We start from the raw sequence: 19107 nt of genomic DNA, 5'->3' as shown, positions 1-19107 counted from the left end.
AACGAAGACACGTGGGTAAAAATGGCCCGTTTGTCTCCTTCTGTCCCTTTGGGCCTAGCTTTGGCTATTTTGGCCTGATTTAGGCTATTTTGGCCTGGTTTTGAGTGTGAATCTGAAGATGAAGAGTATGTAGCAGTGATTGCTGTTGAATTAACAGCTCAATTCTGTAGCCTTAGCTGCCATTTTCTGTGACTTCGATTTCTATCGATTTCCGATATCAATCAATGTCAATCAGCAGATTAAATCGATTGACATCGATGATATCCATTAATTTCCAATATTGATATCTATCGATTAACTACGTCTGGCCAAAACCAGGCCAAATAGCCTATTGGTCTGTCTTTTGTTTTCTTTAAACAATGACAGAATGCATAATTAATTTATGGGGTCATATATACGGAAATCTTGCCAAAAATTTTTGTTCAAGTCAGGTTTCTATTTTAAACGGAAAAGGCAGCCAGTAGTCCATGAGCCAAGGCCCCCAAAAGTGATTTTCGTAGCATTCTCTTTGGGACCAAGTAATTCTGGTACCAAATTAAAGCTTATTGACTATATTTGATGAATTCACTTGTTGCCCGGCTGGCAACTTGCACTTTAAGGAGATAAGGGAGCGTTTTTAACGCGGGGAGGGTGGGGAGCATTTTTTGTCTTATGAACTTCTGTGTTATTTTGTGTTATTTGTTTTTTAATAATACAGACAAAAAATGCTCCCCACCCTCCCCCCGTTAAAAACGCCGCCGTATCTCCTTAACGTGCAAGTTGCCAGCCGGGCAATAAGTGAATTCATAAAATGTAGTCAATAAGCTTTAATTTGGTACCAAAATAGCTTGGTCCCATAGGGGGTGCTACGAAAACCATTTTTTGACATCATTTCAGGATTTGTCTCATGGACTACAGGTGATTCTCAGTATTTGCTCTGAATTTTACTCACATACTTATTCATACTTGGCAAAACGAATGCAAGTGTACGTGAGTTGAGTTGCTTTTATAATTAAGGGTTTCACTCACGAGGAGCCGCATGCAGTAAAATTTCTGTCCCGTAATTTAATCAGTTAAATCATCAAAGTTGACAGGTCTTCCTGATGATCAAAGCGACCGTTCGGTTTACCATTTACACCTTCAGTGCGAAGACTGTCACGGGAACATTAACACCTTCAGGATAATTGCTTACCATAACAGTAGTAGGTCGCGCGCGTCTGGTCGGTTTCGAAGAACGTGATCGTGACTGTTGTTTTCATTCAGTGACTGTGTGCGTTGATATGCCAACGTTTAAAACAGACTGCAACATTAAATTTTTGTTATAGAAGCAAAGAAGCTGCTGAGTAGAAACTAAAGCGTCCCAGACTTATTCCGTTTCATTCGTGTACTTTCATTTTGATGGGGTCTGTACGATGAATTTACCTCTGCCTTCTAATCAGGCACGTAAACAACATAGAGATAAAACATTTCATTTTGCTTTTGTGGAGTAAATCCATCTTAAAAAAGTTAAACTAGTGGACCACTTTCTCCGCGTACTTGTAAAAATAGCTATTTAATATGTCGCGCTACAGTGCGAAAATCTTCTTGTCGTGGATTAGATTTCAGTATACATATTGTTAATCTTCATTTCGCGCCAGAATAAATTAGTTTGCGCGCAAAGGGCTTCTAAAAAAATCATAAGGTTTGTCCCACTTCGAGTCCACCTTCTGGAGATACGCCGGCATGGTAGCTGGAATACATTGCCGAGGCGAAGATCTGGCAGTTTTTCCTCCTTGTCTTTTTTTCCCCGCGACGTTTGTTTATATTTGTAGTGAGAATGCCGTGCATATCGGTGGATTTTACTTCAGTCAAGTGGCTTCAGTTCCTGCGGCTTGCTACTCATCTTAAAGAAGAGTGCCGGAATCGCTTTGTTCGCCTTAAACAGATTTGTCGAATGCAAGGTAAAAGAACGGACTACTGTAAGGTAAGAATTGAATTTGTTTCTCGGCGAAAAATAGTGCATACAACTCGTGAAACCCGTGAGTATTACCTCTGTTTAATATACCGGATGTCATGCGATGACCCCTCGCTTTTACGATGGATATAACGGATACAAACAATAATTTCTTTCGCAACGTTTAGTATAATTTACTTAATATGGAGATCATCTGAGGACGATTTTTCGTTATATATGCTTCATTTCTTGACTTATTCCGGCTACGTGCGAAAAATTAGATGACAATGTTTGTGTGCTATAATTATACTGATAATTTCTTGCACCTTGAAACTCATGAAAGCCAAACTTGTTTAACCCTAGCAAAAACCTCTTTTAATGGAGGAACTCAACCTGATAGTTGCACCAAAATCTAATAAGTGTTACTGCATTTGCATGCTCTCTGTAACCTCGTGGGTAGAACATACCCGATGGTTACATTAATAATGATCACTGCATTTGCTCTCTGTAACCTCGTGGGTAGAACATACCTGAAGGTTACGTTAATAATAATCATTGCATTTTCTCTTTGTTACCTCGTGGGTAGAACATACCTGATTGTTACATTAATAATAATCACTGCATTTGCTCTCTGTGACCTCGTGGGTAGAACATACCTGAAGGTTACGTTAATAATAATCATTGCATTTTCTCTTTGTAAACTCGTGGGTAGAACATACCTGACGTTACATTTAATAATAATCACTGCATTTGCTCTCTGTAACCTCGTGGGTAGAACATACCTGAAGGTTACGTTAACAATAATCATTGCATTTTCTCTTTGTAACCTCGTGGGTAGAACATACCTGATGGGTACATTAATAATAATCACTGCATTTGCTCTCTGTAACCTCGTGGGTAGAACATACCTGAAGGTTACCTTAATAATAATCATTGCATTTTCTCTCCGTAACCTCGTGGGTAGAATATACCTGACGTTACATTTAATAATAATCACTGCATTTGCTCTCTGTAACCTCGTGGGTAGAACATACCTGAAGTTTACGTTAATAATAATCATTGCATTTTCTCTTTGTAACCTCGTGGGTAGAATATACCTGACGGTTACGTTAATAATAATAATTGCATTTGCTCTCCGTAACCTCGTGGGTAGAATATACCTGACGGTTACGTTTAATAATAATCACTGCATTTGCTCTCTGTAACTTCGTGGGTAGAACATACCTGATGGTTACATTGATAATAATCACTGCATTTGCTGTCCGTAAACTCGTGGGTAGAGTATACCTAGTGGTTACATTAATAATAATCATTGCATTTTCTCTTTGTAACCTCGTGGGAAAAAAAATTAATGCCTCTCTCCTAGAAATTTTGCTCTGTCCTTTGAGCATAGTGATCTTTGGGTAGCGAATTCACGAAAACAGCTTAAACGCTTTTTTTAACAATAGCATTTATATTATCTGGCTTTTTGAGGGAGGTTAAATATTAATGGAATAGAATATAAAAAAAAGCTTATAAAGCGGAAAAAGTTATCTTTACAAAATGCGCTTTGACAATGTCAAGAGTGAAATAAGCTGAAGTTTTGTAGTTAGCCCGAAGAAAACCTGTTCCTGCATGAAAAGCAGTTCTGATTCCCTTCTCTTAACTAGAAGAGATGCATATCCCTGTGAACCAGTTTTTTAACCAGGAGCGATTCCCACTCACTTCTGATACTTTATTGACACGAGTTCCTATTTCAATATACGTCTAATTCAAGCTTAGCCGCGTGATAGCTCTTCATTAGCGAAAAGGTCCAAGTGATATTTTGATTGACGTGTTGTTTTGGATCCTGAGGTTTTTTAACACCTTTTCTCTAGCTTAACTGGCGAAGATATTCTAGGAATTTGCCCTTCAATTCCAAATTCTTTGATGTACCGCCAGATGCCGTGCAAAAATATCACCCCTTGCGGCTCCTCGTGTCTGAATGTTTTCACTTCGATCGTGTAGAATATGGAGAACGGAAAACAGGAACATAGCATTTCAGAGGAGGGTGATATGGCAAAAAGCAAGCCAAAACAGCGGGGAGTCGGCTGTAACCCTTTTAAGAGCAGATATGAAAAAGATGCCAGTGAAAAATGCGAGGTACCTTTGGTAGGTTTCGAACCCAAAGCCGCGAACCAACGACACTCATTTGTTTATGATTCAGCTCTGGAAAGTAGTGAGGTCGTAACTCCGATATCAGATCATGCTTTAAATTTGTTTGAAGCTATCCGAGAAGATGAAATGGATCTGGTCGAAGCCGAGCTTTCTACCCTAACAGATAAGTGCGAAATTGATAAAGTAGTCGGACAGGGGTTTGCCCTTATCCATGTCGCTGCTCGGTATAATTTCAGCAGATCAGTGACAAAACTGCTAGGTTGTGGAGCGAATATCAACGTGGGGACGAGTGACTATCGATGGACGCCTCTTCATTTAGCAGCCAGGTGTGTTTAAAGATTTAAATTATTATATTCTACATTATCTATTCTAACGTCTCAGAATCGACCCTTGAAATTGCCATATTATTTACACAAATCACTGAAATTATCGCTAGCTTGCGCAAGCGGATGTGTACAACAGATCGTTTGTTAAATCGTGTAAGAATTTGTTTATAATAATAATAATAATAGTCTTTATTGCTAAAAGATAAAAGTACACATCTTTTGTTACATTCTAGTATACACTCAATAAAAATTTACCGTAAAAATTAAACTAGTTACACCACAAATAAAATGTTACGTAGAAACTACCTTATCTTGCGTTTAAAAATCAGTCTACTTACATAAGATGTCATAAATCTTTCAGTATTAACCTTGGGGAGGGCATACTGTTTTTTATGCAGATTATATTTATTCTCCTTTGTTGGTGGTAAGTACGAGCCTAGCGGATGCTTATCTACAGAGATAATAGCCTTTAAAATCTTGCAGTCCTGTCTATATAAAAGATCCTTAATAGAAACTGGAGAAGAAACAAAGCGGTGCTTGTGGCAGCGATCCAACAAACAGTTGTATAATATTCAAATGTGATCCAGACGCTCCATACACAGAAAGGCAATATGTAAAATTCGGTAGAACTAACTTAAATAAATGTTCTATCTCTACTTGAGAGTATTGCTCCCTTCTAAGAGACCTTAAAACATGCAAACGTCTGTTTCCTTTGACTAATTTCATTCTTTATTGCATTTGTTATTTTGAGGAAACTAACTTTTATTGCTTTCTTTTGAGGCTGAAGTAGAACAATCCAATATTCCGCCCTGTCTACTATCATATGAAACTTTACATATTGTATGTTGTATTTGACAAATCAGGTATTAAAAGGAAAGTCATCACGTCCTATACTGTTCAGTAACAATTTCCGTATCTTTTAGCGATACATTGGCTTTTAAACCTCAAAATTAAAAGCATCTCGATATTAATTGAAACAGATCATTTTCAATCCTCTCTTTCTCAGATCAATTACGTGGCTTCTATCTTTAGTTAACAAGTACACTCCCAAGGGCTTTTTTTGGATTATTGATTTGCAAAAGTTTGATGGAAAGGAAGTCTCCGCGATTGAGTTTTGACTGTTCTTGCTCACATAAGATCCATGATAATTTAAATCAAAATTTGGAGAAAGGAGGAAAGCTTTTACGATGTAGAAGAAATGTGTGATCAGGGCGTGACTATGAGGCTGTGGTTTATAGTTTTCATTTAAGTACCCAGTTTCATGGATAATTTCACCTTTGGGGGTAAAACTTTAGAATGCCTAACTGAAAAAGAAAAAAAGACGGCGAAGATGAATCGAACTCTAGCGTTCCTTAAAACAAAGTCAGCCCCCCGGGGGGGGGGGGGGGGGGTACACCTGGGAATTCTTGGTTGGGCAGTGCCGCCATGTTCTCCAATTCCTGACCCTATTTCATACCAAAAAATGTCTTTTTCACATCCGTTTTCAGACCCCACCTCTAAAATCCATACCTATTCTCAGACCTGGCCTTTATGAAATTATGTCATCATTACTTAGATTAGAACAGCAACAAAAAAGATTTCTTAAAATCCATTTCGAACTTGCATATTTATCTTTATTTGGAATTGAAACAATTACAGTCCCGTAGTTCCCTAGAAAACCAAACCCGATTCCAGACCAAAATGAGCAAAGTCTATACCCGTTTTCAGACCAAAACTGCGCAAAATCCCTACTCTTTGGAGAAGCACCATCCTCGGAGACCTAGGGACAGTTAGTCGGGTCGATAAAATGTTCGCTGTGAAAGTTTACTGCTATATGTCTTATATAGGGAAGTACACCCCCCCCCCCCCCCGGATCAACGTAAGGTCCCTAATCTTGTTGTGGTCTGACAGTCTTCTACGTGTAAAATTGTCAAAGTTATAAAGCCTTTTTGAAAAAAATGCCTCAAAGGATTCTGGGAGATTTTCTATGATAATTATAATTTACTTTCATTATACTACTACATGAAAAATTTCTGCAATTTGATTGGCTTAGAGCAGTGGTATTTCAGCTTAATTTGAAATACCTACATTTGAAAATTACAAAACCTTTCCGGGTAGTAGTATAAACAAATAATAGCATGATTTGTACGTGATATTTCAAAATTGTCTCAAATTTCACCCGCCTATCGGCTCGTGAAATTAAGTGTAACAAGTTTGAAATATCCGCACTCGTGGTATTTATGTCAAATATCACTAGAAATCATGTTATTACCTAATACCTGTTCTAATTATAGTATTAGTATGGGTACTGAAATGGTAACGAATGAAATTTGCAGGAAATAATTTCGCGCGTGTTTTGTCTTAAAGGCCCGGGGAAATTATTGCCCCCTCAGGGTTCCGGACCCTAAAATCCCCCGCGTAGAGAAGTATCGTTTTTTTTTTCATTGTATTGGTAAAATGTCAAATCTTCTCGATTTGAAGAAACTAGGCGCGTAAGGTGGTCCCAGTTAATTTTTCAGCATGCGCGGGAAGTGGTCTTGGGTAATTCAGTTCAGTAAGCGTGCAAGGTGGTATTGGAAAGTTCTGGAAATACGTCGTTGACCGGTCAGCATTAGATTCCATCCTCCAAAACCACTTTTCCCTTTTACCTGAACTTACTTAAAATCTCTAAGTCTCTTCAAATTGTTACTCTAAATAAGGCCTTTGATACCGTCAATCATTCAATCTTACTGAAAAAACTTAATCACTATGGTATCACGGGCATCATTTAACGACTGGTTTTCTTCGTACCTTCTTGGCCGTTCACAAGTGACTGAAATAGATTCTAATTTATGGACCATTAATAAGATCTCATGTGGTGTCCCACCAGGCTCTGTTCTTGGTCCTTTGTTATTCCTAATTTATATTAATGATTTTCATAACGCTTCAGCGAAATTTGTTGTATGGCGACAAAAATCTTAAATCTCTTGAAAAAACGGTCAATAACGAACTGGTCAGAGTCTCGGATTGGCTCAATGCAAATAAGCTAACATTAAATGCTAAATAGTCAAACTTAGTTATCTTTCGTCCTCACCTACGTAAGATGGACCATTCGGTCAATATTCTAATGTTTGATAACAGTAATCACATTCTTACTTCCCTTGAGTGTAAGGATCATGTAAAATATGTAGGTGTCTTACTGGATAGTCATTTGAGCTGGAAATACCACATTGACAATGTATCACTAAAAATAAGTAGAATTATTGGAGTTATTGCCCGTCTTCAGCACCTCGTCCCTTTTACCACTCTATTAAGTATTTATCGCTCTTTGACACTACTCTACCTATCCTATGGCTAGGCTGCTTGGGGCCAAGCTGCTAAATCCCATTTACAAAAAATCCTCGTGCTACAAAAACGTGTACTTCGGTTGATGTATTTTTCTGAACCCAGAGCACATGCGGTGCCTTTATTTACCTCCTCAAAAATGCTTCCTTTAAATATGTTATACGTTGAAACAGTTTCCTCAATCATGTTCGACATCTCATGTCTAACTGGTCCCACTAACGTTATTAATCTATTCATTAAAGCTAATGAAAAGCATAATCGCAAGACCAGGTTGTTCTCCTCCCGCAATTTTTATTTTAAACGATCGAGACTGAATCAAAACCATGGTTCTTTTGCTAGGTTCGGAGCTAAGTTTTATAACTCCATTTGCGATGACCTTCGTCACCTCCCCAAGAGAGCTTACGAAAAACATATCAATGACATGTTATTTTCCTTATTAGAGGCCAAGGACGATTATGTTGAATCGCCGATTCTGCTTCAAAAAAATAGCTAACTATCGGGCAAATACAGAGTTTAATTTATAAAGTATAGATATCGTAATTTAGTGTCGCAGTTAATTTTACGTGTTTCAAGTAGTTGATTTTGTAAATGTTATCAATTTATATGTAAGCTTTATTTCACTTATTTATATATATCTAGTTATTTATTTATTTATTTATTTATTTATTCATCAATTTATTTGTTATTTATTACTGATTGCTGTACGTAATTTTGTCACCAATTTCAACTAACCACCTGCTATTTGCGGGCGGAAATGGACTTTATGTAAATGTAGATTGTTAATAATAATAAAGTGTGTGAAAGTTTTTTTTTTAAAAAATGTGGCGTAAGTGGGATTCACATTCGCGGCCCTAGAAACCGGTGAAATCCATCGCCTATACCACTATTTGACTGAAACTTAAATTTTGTTTTACATTTTTATATTTAGTGACAAACGTAACAGTAAATGAAAGCTAACCATTTCGAGTCAGCGCTTAGCAAGACGCCAATCGGGAAAAGAAAATATATGAAAAAAAAAAAAAAACGACAAGAAAGAAAAAACAAGCTTTTGCAAGAATCTAACCCGGCACACTGTCTGCGAGAAATATTTCTCACCACAACGCTACGTGACGAAATGGATTTGACGTATTGTTTGACGTATAGGTTTTCACGTATTGACGGTATTGTATTGTAAGTATTGTTTTTCAAGTATTTTCCCGTAGAACTTTCTCCTTTAAGCTAAGTTTAACGCTGATCGTCTCGTATTAAACACGAATACGCCGCTTCAGGGAAAAACCGGAAGTTGCATGGAAGCGAGGCCTAAGGGCCCTCATACTCAAAAAGGCGACGTAACGACAAGATTCTTGTAAGCAAAAAAAGACAAGAACGCTCTTAGTAGCGTTGAGTCTCGCTTGCTTGGAGATGAGTTTTGTTGTCAAAGGCCCCGGTGCTGTTATACTACTTTTTCGTTTGGAATACAAAACGAGTGTTGTATGTCATAATGTATATACTCAAAAAGTAAAAATTGCAAGGAGAGACAGGCCGCACATCTTAGCCTCAAATCGGTGTGAAACCTTTGAAAACCTTCTACATATTGATATTGCTCCATTGAGGAGTACTCTTTCAGGGATTTTACACTCGAAAAATTGAACGATGATTTTTATCGGTATCAGGAGCCCATGACTCTGTCAGTATAAATATACATAGCTTCTTTGTACCGGACCAAGATACGGCTCGGTACAGTATATGTTCAGTACAGGAAAAAAGTGTAAGTTTAACAGAACCTTAAACAACCCACAGTCAATTCAGTTCGCGCGTATTCCTGCTGAATTTGTTGTCCGTTTTATAAGATATCAATATCGTATGAAAGTAATGACATTTTCCATAGCTGCTTAGTATCTACTTTTAATATCTCCGTACAGTCTCAAAGTACAATGTTTAGAGTTTTACACAGCATGCATTTTAGATAGATAGATAGATAGATAGATAGATAGATAGATAGATAGATAGATAGATAGATAGCTGGATAGATAGATAGATAGATAGATAGATAGATAGATAGATAGATAGATAGATAGATAGATAGACAGATAGATAGATAGATAGATAGATAGATAGATAGATAGATAGATAGATAGATAGATAAGTAGGTAGGTAGGTAGGTAGGTAGGTAGGTGGGTAGGTAAGAAACTTAGTTTACGGTACGATAAAAAGATCAGCATTGCTGGTGGGGTCGTGCATACAACAATTACAAGAAAAATAAGGAGTACTGAAAGCAAATGTACACTTAAAAATTCAAAACTGTTAAATTTTTTCTTGTATTACAGTATCACCGGGATAAAGCGTTTCATTTTTCCGGAAAATTCCACTTTCTCGTCAAAACAATCACTGACTCAGACAGACTCGGATTAGTTAACTTGAATTTAGTGTTCAGTACAGCGAACGGGGTTATGTTCTGTGAAATTTATCTACAGTCTGTGGTCCACCACTGATCCACGATTTATTTATTTATTTATTTTATTTTCAAGTTCTTTTTAAACGATCCTCTATCCCTGATTTCTCGATCCTCTATCCTGATTTTCCAGTAAAACCTCGAAGTTTTGCTCATTAAGATTATTCTTTTTTTTTTGACCACTGAAGTGATCAGTTGTTCCAAAATAATCAACGCTTTCAAGCCATAGAATTCTTGGACCAACCTGTTCCGGAAAAGCTCGATATGGGATTTCTATTAACTATGGACATGAAGTGCTGCAAGTAGAGTGTGCGGTTAATCAAGTTCAAAGCTACCCGTATAAACACATCCGTGACACGTTGGGGTGGATTTCCACTGATGCGTTTTTGGCTCCGCACGTTAACGCACGTAAATTTTAATCACGTAAATCAAATAGAGGTAAGACATAAAGTATTGAGATTAAACATCAAATTAAGCGAGTTTCTACCTTTGTACGTGCGGCCTTTCATACATTGCCTTTATTTTATTTGCGAACGCAAATTTTACGCACGTCCGCACGTAAAAATTACGTGACAGTGGATACTTCATATCTCAAGTATTTATGAAGTGCAACACGACTTCACATCGTAACAACTGCGAAAATCTATCAATTAAATATATAAAACAATCTATTTAACCGTACATTTCCTGTAATTGTGACAATACTCTGAGAAACGTAATGCCTTAAAAAGCCACAAAATCCTGAGGATTTCCCCGCTATAATATTTTCTCATCCTGCTTGGGGATATTTCCTTTTTAAAGTGCCTGCATGTCGTGCGTAATTACACGAAAATCAAGGGCCTCCATTCGAGGAAAATTACGTCATTGCCAAACTTACATGCGTCATTTCAGTCATCGCCGAAAATAAACTGCATTCTCATCACGAGACTCATTTCCATACAATGAAAGTCGTCACGATTCTTATCCCCAGTTTCCACGGTCTTCGCTAGGAACGTGGGACCTACAAACTAGGTCCCACCGACGAAAAAAAACGACTGCATTTTAAGAGTCTCGCTCTGCTCAAGCAAGCTCGACTAACAAGTGCTGCACCCACATAAAATAATCGAAGTGAAAATCGGCCGGATCTCACCTATATACCAAAAAAGTTTCATCAGATCCTGAATCAAGGAGAAAATGGGAAAAAGGAATCTTGTTGTTCAAAGCATTTCGTACCAAACGACTACAGAATTAGTCTCGCCGGACATAGAAAGGTCGACTTAAAAACAGGAGGCATCCCTTGCTGTTTCTGCTTCGTCTTCAGCCAAATTAAATGTTAAAGAATAATGGGGACATAAGGAAAAGTATCCCATGAGAAAAAAAGAGGTCAGTAGAATCGTCATTGAGCGATAAAGTACAAGCTGTTAACTTATTGGTCTTCCAGGGATCGAACAATTTGCTGAAGCGACACGTTTAGAAGTGGAAATCCTTAAAAAATAACTTCCTAAAGCAAGGAAGAAGGATTAAGTTTTCACGTTTGGTCTGGAACGCCTTTTGAGAGATGCAACTTTACTTTACGTTTAGCGTTTTGGAAGTATTATAGAATCAAGCGTTTCCCGTCTAACTTATTATATCAGTGTGAGAGATGTCACTCATGTGAAAACAGGTCCCTCGGGAAACCAGTTAGTTTTGTTTTCCCTCGAGTCCTGATGTTTCCCTCGACTTCGTCTCGGGAAACATCAGGACTCTTGGGAAAACAAAACTAACTGTTTCCCTCGGGATCTGACATTAAGTGTATAATATCACACACAATTAATACATGTAGTTAGTGTGTTAATACATTAAATTTGCTACAGGTTGTGACATGATAGATTATAATGAGGAATTCTTCACATGTAGGATCAGAGTGAATAAAAGACCTGTGCTAACAATAACCCATGCCGACTTGCTTGATTTACAGCTGATTTCAGTGTTGTGTATACAGGGGCGGATCTAGGGGGAGGGTGCAGGGGGTGCGCCCCCCCCCCCCCCTCCCCGAGATGACCTGCGGTTTTCTAATACAACTTGTATTCTGCAAAAAAAAAAAACTATATGGTTTATTGCTGTTGACGTACAGAGACGAGTGCACCCCCTCCTAAAAAAATCCTGGATCTGCCCCTGGAATACACCCTGATTTTTAGACATGATTCGACGAAGAGGTTACCAAGCAGTACAGTATTTTACCTTGAATATCCTACAGGAATCAAAGCACACAATCTGAAAGTTACTTTAATGATAGCTTGAATGTTTGTCTTGTAATTCAGAAGAAGAGGACTGTGATCTATAATTTGTTCTCCTTTTCAGACAACAGCCTCTCATACAAGTCACGCAATCTACTCGCAATACACGTTATCGATCGGGCGTGTGGACGTCTCGATCAATAAGTTCTTCGGCTCTTTTCTCAACTTTTTTTTGGGCTTCTACCTTGATCTTTAAAGAAATATCATATTTTACCCTTTTTCAATAAAAACAAATGTTGCTTTCTTTTATGTATGGTTTTCTTTATTTGTGCTCACTAGGGTCATAGGTCGAGGACCGCGCATTGCTATATTTTTCAATGGTCGACAAAACAAAAACTTTCAAACTCTCAAGCAAATTCTTTTCAATTCAATTTATCTGTTGATTTCTTCTGCAAAACGTCAAGTTTTCCTGTTATTTTTTAACAATGCAGAAGCTACGAAAAAAGGACGAAAAAGTACCAACTTGAAGAAATACAAATTTCCTCCCCTGTTAACTAAATTTGCATCACTGTTACATGTAAATTAATTACGGGTGGTATTCACCAACGGCAAAATACCGAAACCTTGACATACGGAAGAAGACTAAACGATAAACCATCGGACTATTTCGCTGTTCGTCGTATTGATAATATTTCGTCCATTTTGAAGTCGCCTACAGAAATACATTAAAACTCGGCAGTCGAACTCCAGGTATCACATGTTATCATAATTTCTGTTTCATGTCGCCGCTTTCCAGGCAACATAAGCTTTCCTCTTCAGGTAAAACGCATTTGTCGGGATTCTAGCTTCGTTACACTTATGTCCTTTAGTGCTAAGCTTTCTTTGCCAGCCAGATTTTCCTCTCACCGTTTCGGATCCCACGGTAGAACTCTAAATTATTTTTGCAACCGTTTACGTACTGCAAAGCGATACGTCACGTGATTAGTGTCCAATCATGACAGGTCGAATCATGTCTTAAAATCCGGGTGTATACATTGCAATGAGATCAGCTGTAACTTGAGGTCATACCACAGGCCAAACTTGAGCTTGGTCAAAAAAGTTTTATAGGTGTACTAATTTCTCCTTCTATGATGCCATAATAAAAGTTACCTGTTGCTGAAACAATTCCTTGTTGATCCATGCTGAAGGGCTGATCTATCAAATGATTTGTGTTCAAGTTCATGTCAATTACAGTATCTTTATTGTTGACTGTGTTCGATTGGCTCAGTGAGACAAGATTGTATTTTTTTTGACACATGAGATCTTGAAACTGATTTGTGGTCACATCAACTATTGTCTGTATTGTCGGCTGTGATTGTTAAATTGACTTGACACACTGCTGTAATTGTTAAACATGGATTTGGTTGGAAAACAGAAGTATATGTACTACTGTCTGTAGAAGAACAGTCAGATGTGAGTAAAATCTTTCATTTGCATTTGTAGAGAAAATCCTTTAGCAGCAATTTCAATTAGGGAATTCACAAGTACTATCTCAGAAGCATTAGGATTCATCTTTTGAAAGGGAAGACGTTTGTTAACTCTGACAATGTTCCCTTTGAGTTTTTCAATAGCCTAGGGGTCTAAGTTTCTCAATTTCAAAGGACAGGGGTTATAAAAAGTAGACAACACGCCCCTCCTCTTATGACCTGGTGTGTATGCATGATGCCTTGGCTTGATAATCTTTAAGGCCATGATTGACCGCTAATGTTTCACTGTTCGTCTACCTGGAAGTTTGGGTTTTCGAACTGAGTTAACAAGCATATGTGCTTTATATTTGACACAATATTTTTTGTAGGAGGAACAACAAAAAGCCATGGCCTAACGTAAACAACGTCGTTATCAACAGGTTTTGATACTTCATGATCAAGATCATGTTCAACATTTCCTCAATGGCATACGTAGAGAGAGGTTTTTTCAGTAATTTTGCTGCAATCCTTAAGGTGATCTAGGGTATCGGTCAGTGGAACAACTCTGAGTACTGACACTGGAGTTGGGCCTGGTGAAGCCTTTGCCTGGGTCAAGATCATAAACTTTATCTCTATTTTCTGACATAACATTAAGGTATTTGACTCTGTGGGCCAGGAAACAAATGAATTTATCGTATCTTTCGGTCGGTTTGTAAAGTTATAAAATCATTTCACCTTAAACTTAACTTTCGTAAAGGTCTTTCTTGTTACCGCCTTGGTTTATTCTTCTACATTTTTACCAGAATTTTACCTGGTTTACTTTTAACCTGCAAATTTTAAAGGTCCCGTTCTTTCCTCGGGTGTCAATTTGACAACTTCAAAATTTACTTGCTCCATCTTGAACTTTTTTCGACAACCATTTGTTTTTACCGCCAGGCGCCACGAAGGCCGAAGGGCCCTTAGGCCTCGCTTCCATGCAACTTCCGGTTTTTTTCCTGCAACGGCGTATTCAAAGATATGTTTCAGAAAAATAACCAAGCTTTTGACCGGGCAAAACAAACCACCCTTAACGATATATGCCCAACAAAGCCGACAAAACTAGTCTGCATGCGAAGTAGGACGTAAAACATATGGGTCACATATGATGTCATAAAAGTACTTCTGCCTTCGAAATCCATCGCAAAAGGAAGTTATTAACAAAATTATAAACGTTGTATACGCTTAGTCAGGAATAATATTTTAATGAAAAAATAAACTTATGGTAAAAATAACAATAATATAGCCTGCGAATGCAGCCGTTCTCTCCTTGTTCCTCGCCGCTAGAGACGTTTTGCCAGGAGGAACGTCTACGCCTCGGCAACTGAAATTTCATACTGATGACGTAAATAAATTTTTAAATTTGAATGATGGTATAATCGTCGCAGTGGTAATTGCAATTTAAGGAATTGCAAATTAACCCGAAAAAAATTTCGGGACTTCAACGTGATTCCAACCCATGGCCTCTACGTTAGCGCTGCAGTGCTCTACCAATTGAGCTATGAAGACCCATACACTGAGAGCAGGCCAATTTGCCGAGCTCGTCTAAAAACGTGAAAGGAAGAAAACATGAAGATTATGTGAAATGCGGAAATACAAATTTAAATGAAGATATGATCGTCGAAGTGGTAATTGTTTGCATAACAAATCAAGTAATCATGGGGTTCCAAATGTAAATTTGTTCGACTTTATGTTTCTCCTGGTCGATTATGGTAATGTTTTGTGTTTTACTGCGAATGAGCTCCAGCAAAACTCAGATTCTTTTTCCAAAAGAAAAACATTTTTCCAGGAATATTGACTGTTTTGTAATAGATTCATCACGTCTTATCATTTACATTTGGACTTTGTGGAGTTTTTTTCTTTTGTCTGTCATTTGTAAACAATAGATAAAACAATATAAATACTGTGTCGACCAATCAGAGCTCCTGACCAGATACCGGACAGATGTTACGTCATCAGTATGGAATTTCTGTTGATGCTCAACAAATTCTTGGAGTCGTCGAAGGCCTTCAGTCTGACCATCAGCCTCAGCAAAACCGAGGCACTGTACCAGCCTGTTCCAAACAACCACATCCGTGGAGCCAAACATCAGCATCGATGACACGCCGTTGGCAAATGTCGACAGCTTCAAGTACCTGGACTGGACAGCATCATCTTAAACGACGGATCCCTGATAAAGAAATCACGTCCAGGATCAGCAAAGCAAGCCAAGCCCTAGGGAGGCTACAAACGAAGGGGAAAGTCTACAGAGCTATAGTCTTGACCGCTCTGCAGTGTGAATGCGAGACTTGGACACGGTACCGAAGGCGTGTCAAACAGCTAGAGACCTTTCACATGCGTGCCCTTCGTTCCATACTTGGCATGTGCTGGCAAGACCGCATCACAAACCTCGAGGTCCTGGACCGTGCTGAGTGTACCAGCATTGAAACCTTACTCATCAAGGCCCAGCTGCGATGGGTGGGACAAATCATCAGAATGGACGATCCTCTCATGCCCCGTCAACTGCTGTATGGAGAACTTGTGCGCGTTACAAGGACACTGAAAAAACTTGAGGCTTCAGACAGCGACAGAAGTCAATGGTGCTCACCGACCCTCACTGCTCCCACCAGTTTCGAGGACGACCGCGTCACAGGCTCATGGCAGCAGCCTATGAACGAAGCCAAAGAACATTCTCTGCTGATATCACAACAACGGAGTTCCAGTGTCCCACCTGCTCCAGACTCTGCGCTTCCAGATTGGGTTTGCAGAGCCACCAGAGAATCCGTGGATGATCACACAACACGCAGTCCACAACACGCAGTCTTCTTCGGACACGATGGACAACCACCAAACAAGCATCTTTGAGCGAGGAGTTGTTTCGAAAGTTGCGCCACATTTTATCGTCACGCACTTCTCTCGCTAGCAAAAGAAAACAAGTATTGTGACTTCTCTAGAACTATAATGTAACGCAACAAAATGACATGTGTCCAAGAACATGTGTCGGAAATAATGGTCTATATTGTTCTATATTTTATTTTATTAGCTCCTTTAGGCACTTTATATAGAGTGGTTGTATGCAAGCTACTAGTTTAACCAAGTCCTCTTGTTTGTGTTAGATTCAACAGTCTTTCCACAGTTGTCGATGTTCTCCTGCCAAGAGGCGCTGATCCCTCCCTGAGAGGGAAAAATGGGAACACCCCACTTCACTTAGCAGCGCGTGGAGGACATGAGGAGATCGTTAAAGTTCTTTTGGATCAACCTTCCGTTGAGGTTGACGCTAAAGATAATTCTGGAAAAACTGCTCTGCATTTTGCCTGCAGCGAAGGCCACAGAAAGGTTTGTCAAATCTTGTTGAACTTCGGAGCGGACATAACAGCGATTTCAGCGGACAAGACAACTCCGCTTCATAGTGCCATTTTGAATGGACATTCAGAGGTTGCCAGGGTGATTTTGAAGCGAGGTTAGAGGTTATTGATTTAACAGTAATTGCAGTAACTCCTTCAGAGTGTAAACAGTCCGAGCCTTCTTTATCTATTATTTATTGAACGATCCCCTCTGGGTCATTAAATTTAGGTCTTGTTAACGAGTTAGTCATATAAATCTGGAAGCGTCTCACTGTGATACAAGTCCTCCGTGAAATTCTGGTGACGACAGATGAATACCGACGGTTAATTTGCTGGAAGGCACACATTTCATTTAAACGCTCAATTATGCACTACTAACAACTATGTACAAATTGCCTGATGGTATCCACCTGCTTAAGTGGCGGTATGAGAATCGGTTAGTGCTTTATCCGCCGCGCGTACACTGTATAGCTAGCCACGACGTTTTTCGGCTGCATGCTGCGGGATCTCAGTTTGACTCGTCCCCATTTCTCTCCCTGCTTTATACCCCCCCAAAAAAGCAGCAATGGCACTCATAGAAAGAAGCAGTCGCGCAGATAAATCTCGCCACCTTCCTAGGCTAGTATAAATATAGTGAGATTGTGCAGAGGACAGCGCCTGGGGACTAGACTCCTAAAGGTCGTCGTTGGTCGTAATAATGGGGTGATTGTATGGCGAAAGTGCAATATGTAAGTGAATTCTCCCCTTAACTTGCTATCATTGTTGTTGTACTTTACAGCTGCCGACAGAGATGTAGATACTAACGAGAAAGAACTTTTGGGAATTCGTGACTTACAGGACAACACAGTCTTACACATGGCCACATGGAATAATGACGTCAAGGCTGCTGCGTTATGCCTTGAGAAAGGTGCTGATGTCGACTGTCTTAAGTGTGGCTCGGTCACCGCCCTTCACATGGCGGCAACGAAGGGAAATCTTGAGGTAGCGGACTTGCTTATTTCAAGAGGTGCTGATGTGAACAAGAAAGACGGGGACTCCAAAACACCTCTCCACAGGTTAATTTAATTTGCATTGAATAAGACTAAGCAATGCTGATTACTTTAAGTGTTGAATGGACGTTCCATAGAATTTTGCCCACAGTCTAGAAAATTCTAAGCTAAAACATATTGGTAACGTTGTTGGTGACCTAAATGTTTGTCATGTAGTTGCATGTGGAACAAAACATACAAACGCAAATTTCCCTTCTAGGTCTCAAGAAAATGATTATTTAATCAGTGAAGAACATTCTTGTTTCCAGATGCATGTCGGTTCGCTCATCAATGTTCCTAGTTTTGCAGGACCTTAAAAGTATCCCCATGTTGTCTTCTTAATTACCAGTCTGGGAGCGAAAAAGAAGAAAAGCAGCGTTTCTTAAATTTTAAGCTACAATCACTTAACTAACCCGTTGATTATCGTTCCCATGTAGGGCCGCTATGTTTAACCAGTTAAACGTAATTGAATTTCTTGTGAAAAAGGAGGCAAAAATTAATGCTCGTGACAGCGAAGGACGTTCTCCGTTCCTGAATGCTGTTGCTGCTGGGCACGTGGACTGCGCCCGAGTTCTTCTCAAACTTGGAGCTGATTTGAGCGCAGCGGACTTGCATATGAAAAACTGTCTTCACATTGCGGTAGAGAACGAGCTCTTAGAGATGCTATCAATGCTTTTGGAAAGTCGTGCGGGGGTACGCTGTTTAAACAGAAGAGATTTGAAGGGTAGAGTTCCTGTGCACTACGCGGCAAAGACAAGAGACATCAAGGTAAATTTGTAACGGAACTGTTAGAACGCAATTCAACAGCACTTGTTTTATCAAGGGCAGAAAACTTGACATGACGGCACCTTTACATAGAAGTGACTATAATACAGTCGAGCCTCTATAAAGGGGAATTCTATAAGCGACCACCATCTCTTTCCTCTCCATTTACCTTAGTCCGGGCGGAGAAAAGTTTCAGTAAATAACTGT

The 19107-nt window shown here is 39.1% G+C and overlaps 1 pseudogene; it reads left to right on the top strand.

Annotated features, from left to right (window-relative positions):
• The first annotated feature begins 3434 nt into the window (after window positions 1-3434).
• The window catches only part of LOC140951035 (uncharacterized), a 30080-nt pseudogene continuing 14407 nt past the window's right edge, over window positions 3435-19107 (top strand).

This window comes from Porites lutea, chromosome 1 (genome assembly GCF_958299795.1).
Source record: "Porites lutea chromosome 1, jaPorLute2.1, whole genome shotgun sequence".
Classification (NCBI taxonomy): domain Eukaryota; kingdom Metazoa; phylum Cnidaria; class Anthozoa; order Scleractinia; family Poritidae; genus Porites; species Porites lutea.
Note: the sequence above shows the minus strand (reverse complement) of the source record. Positions and strands in the feature narration are given on the sequence as shown.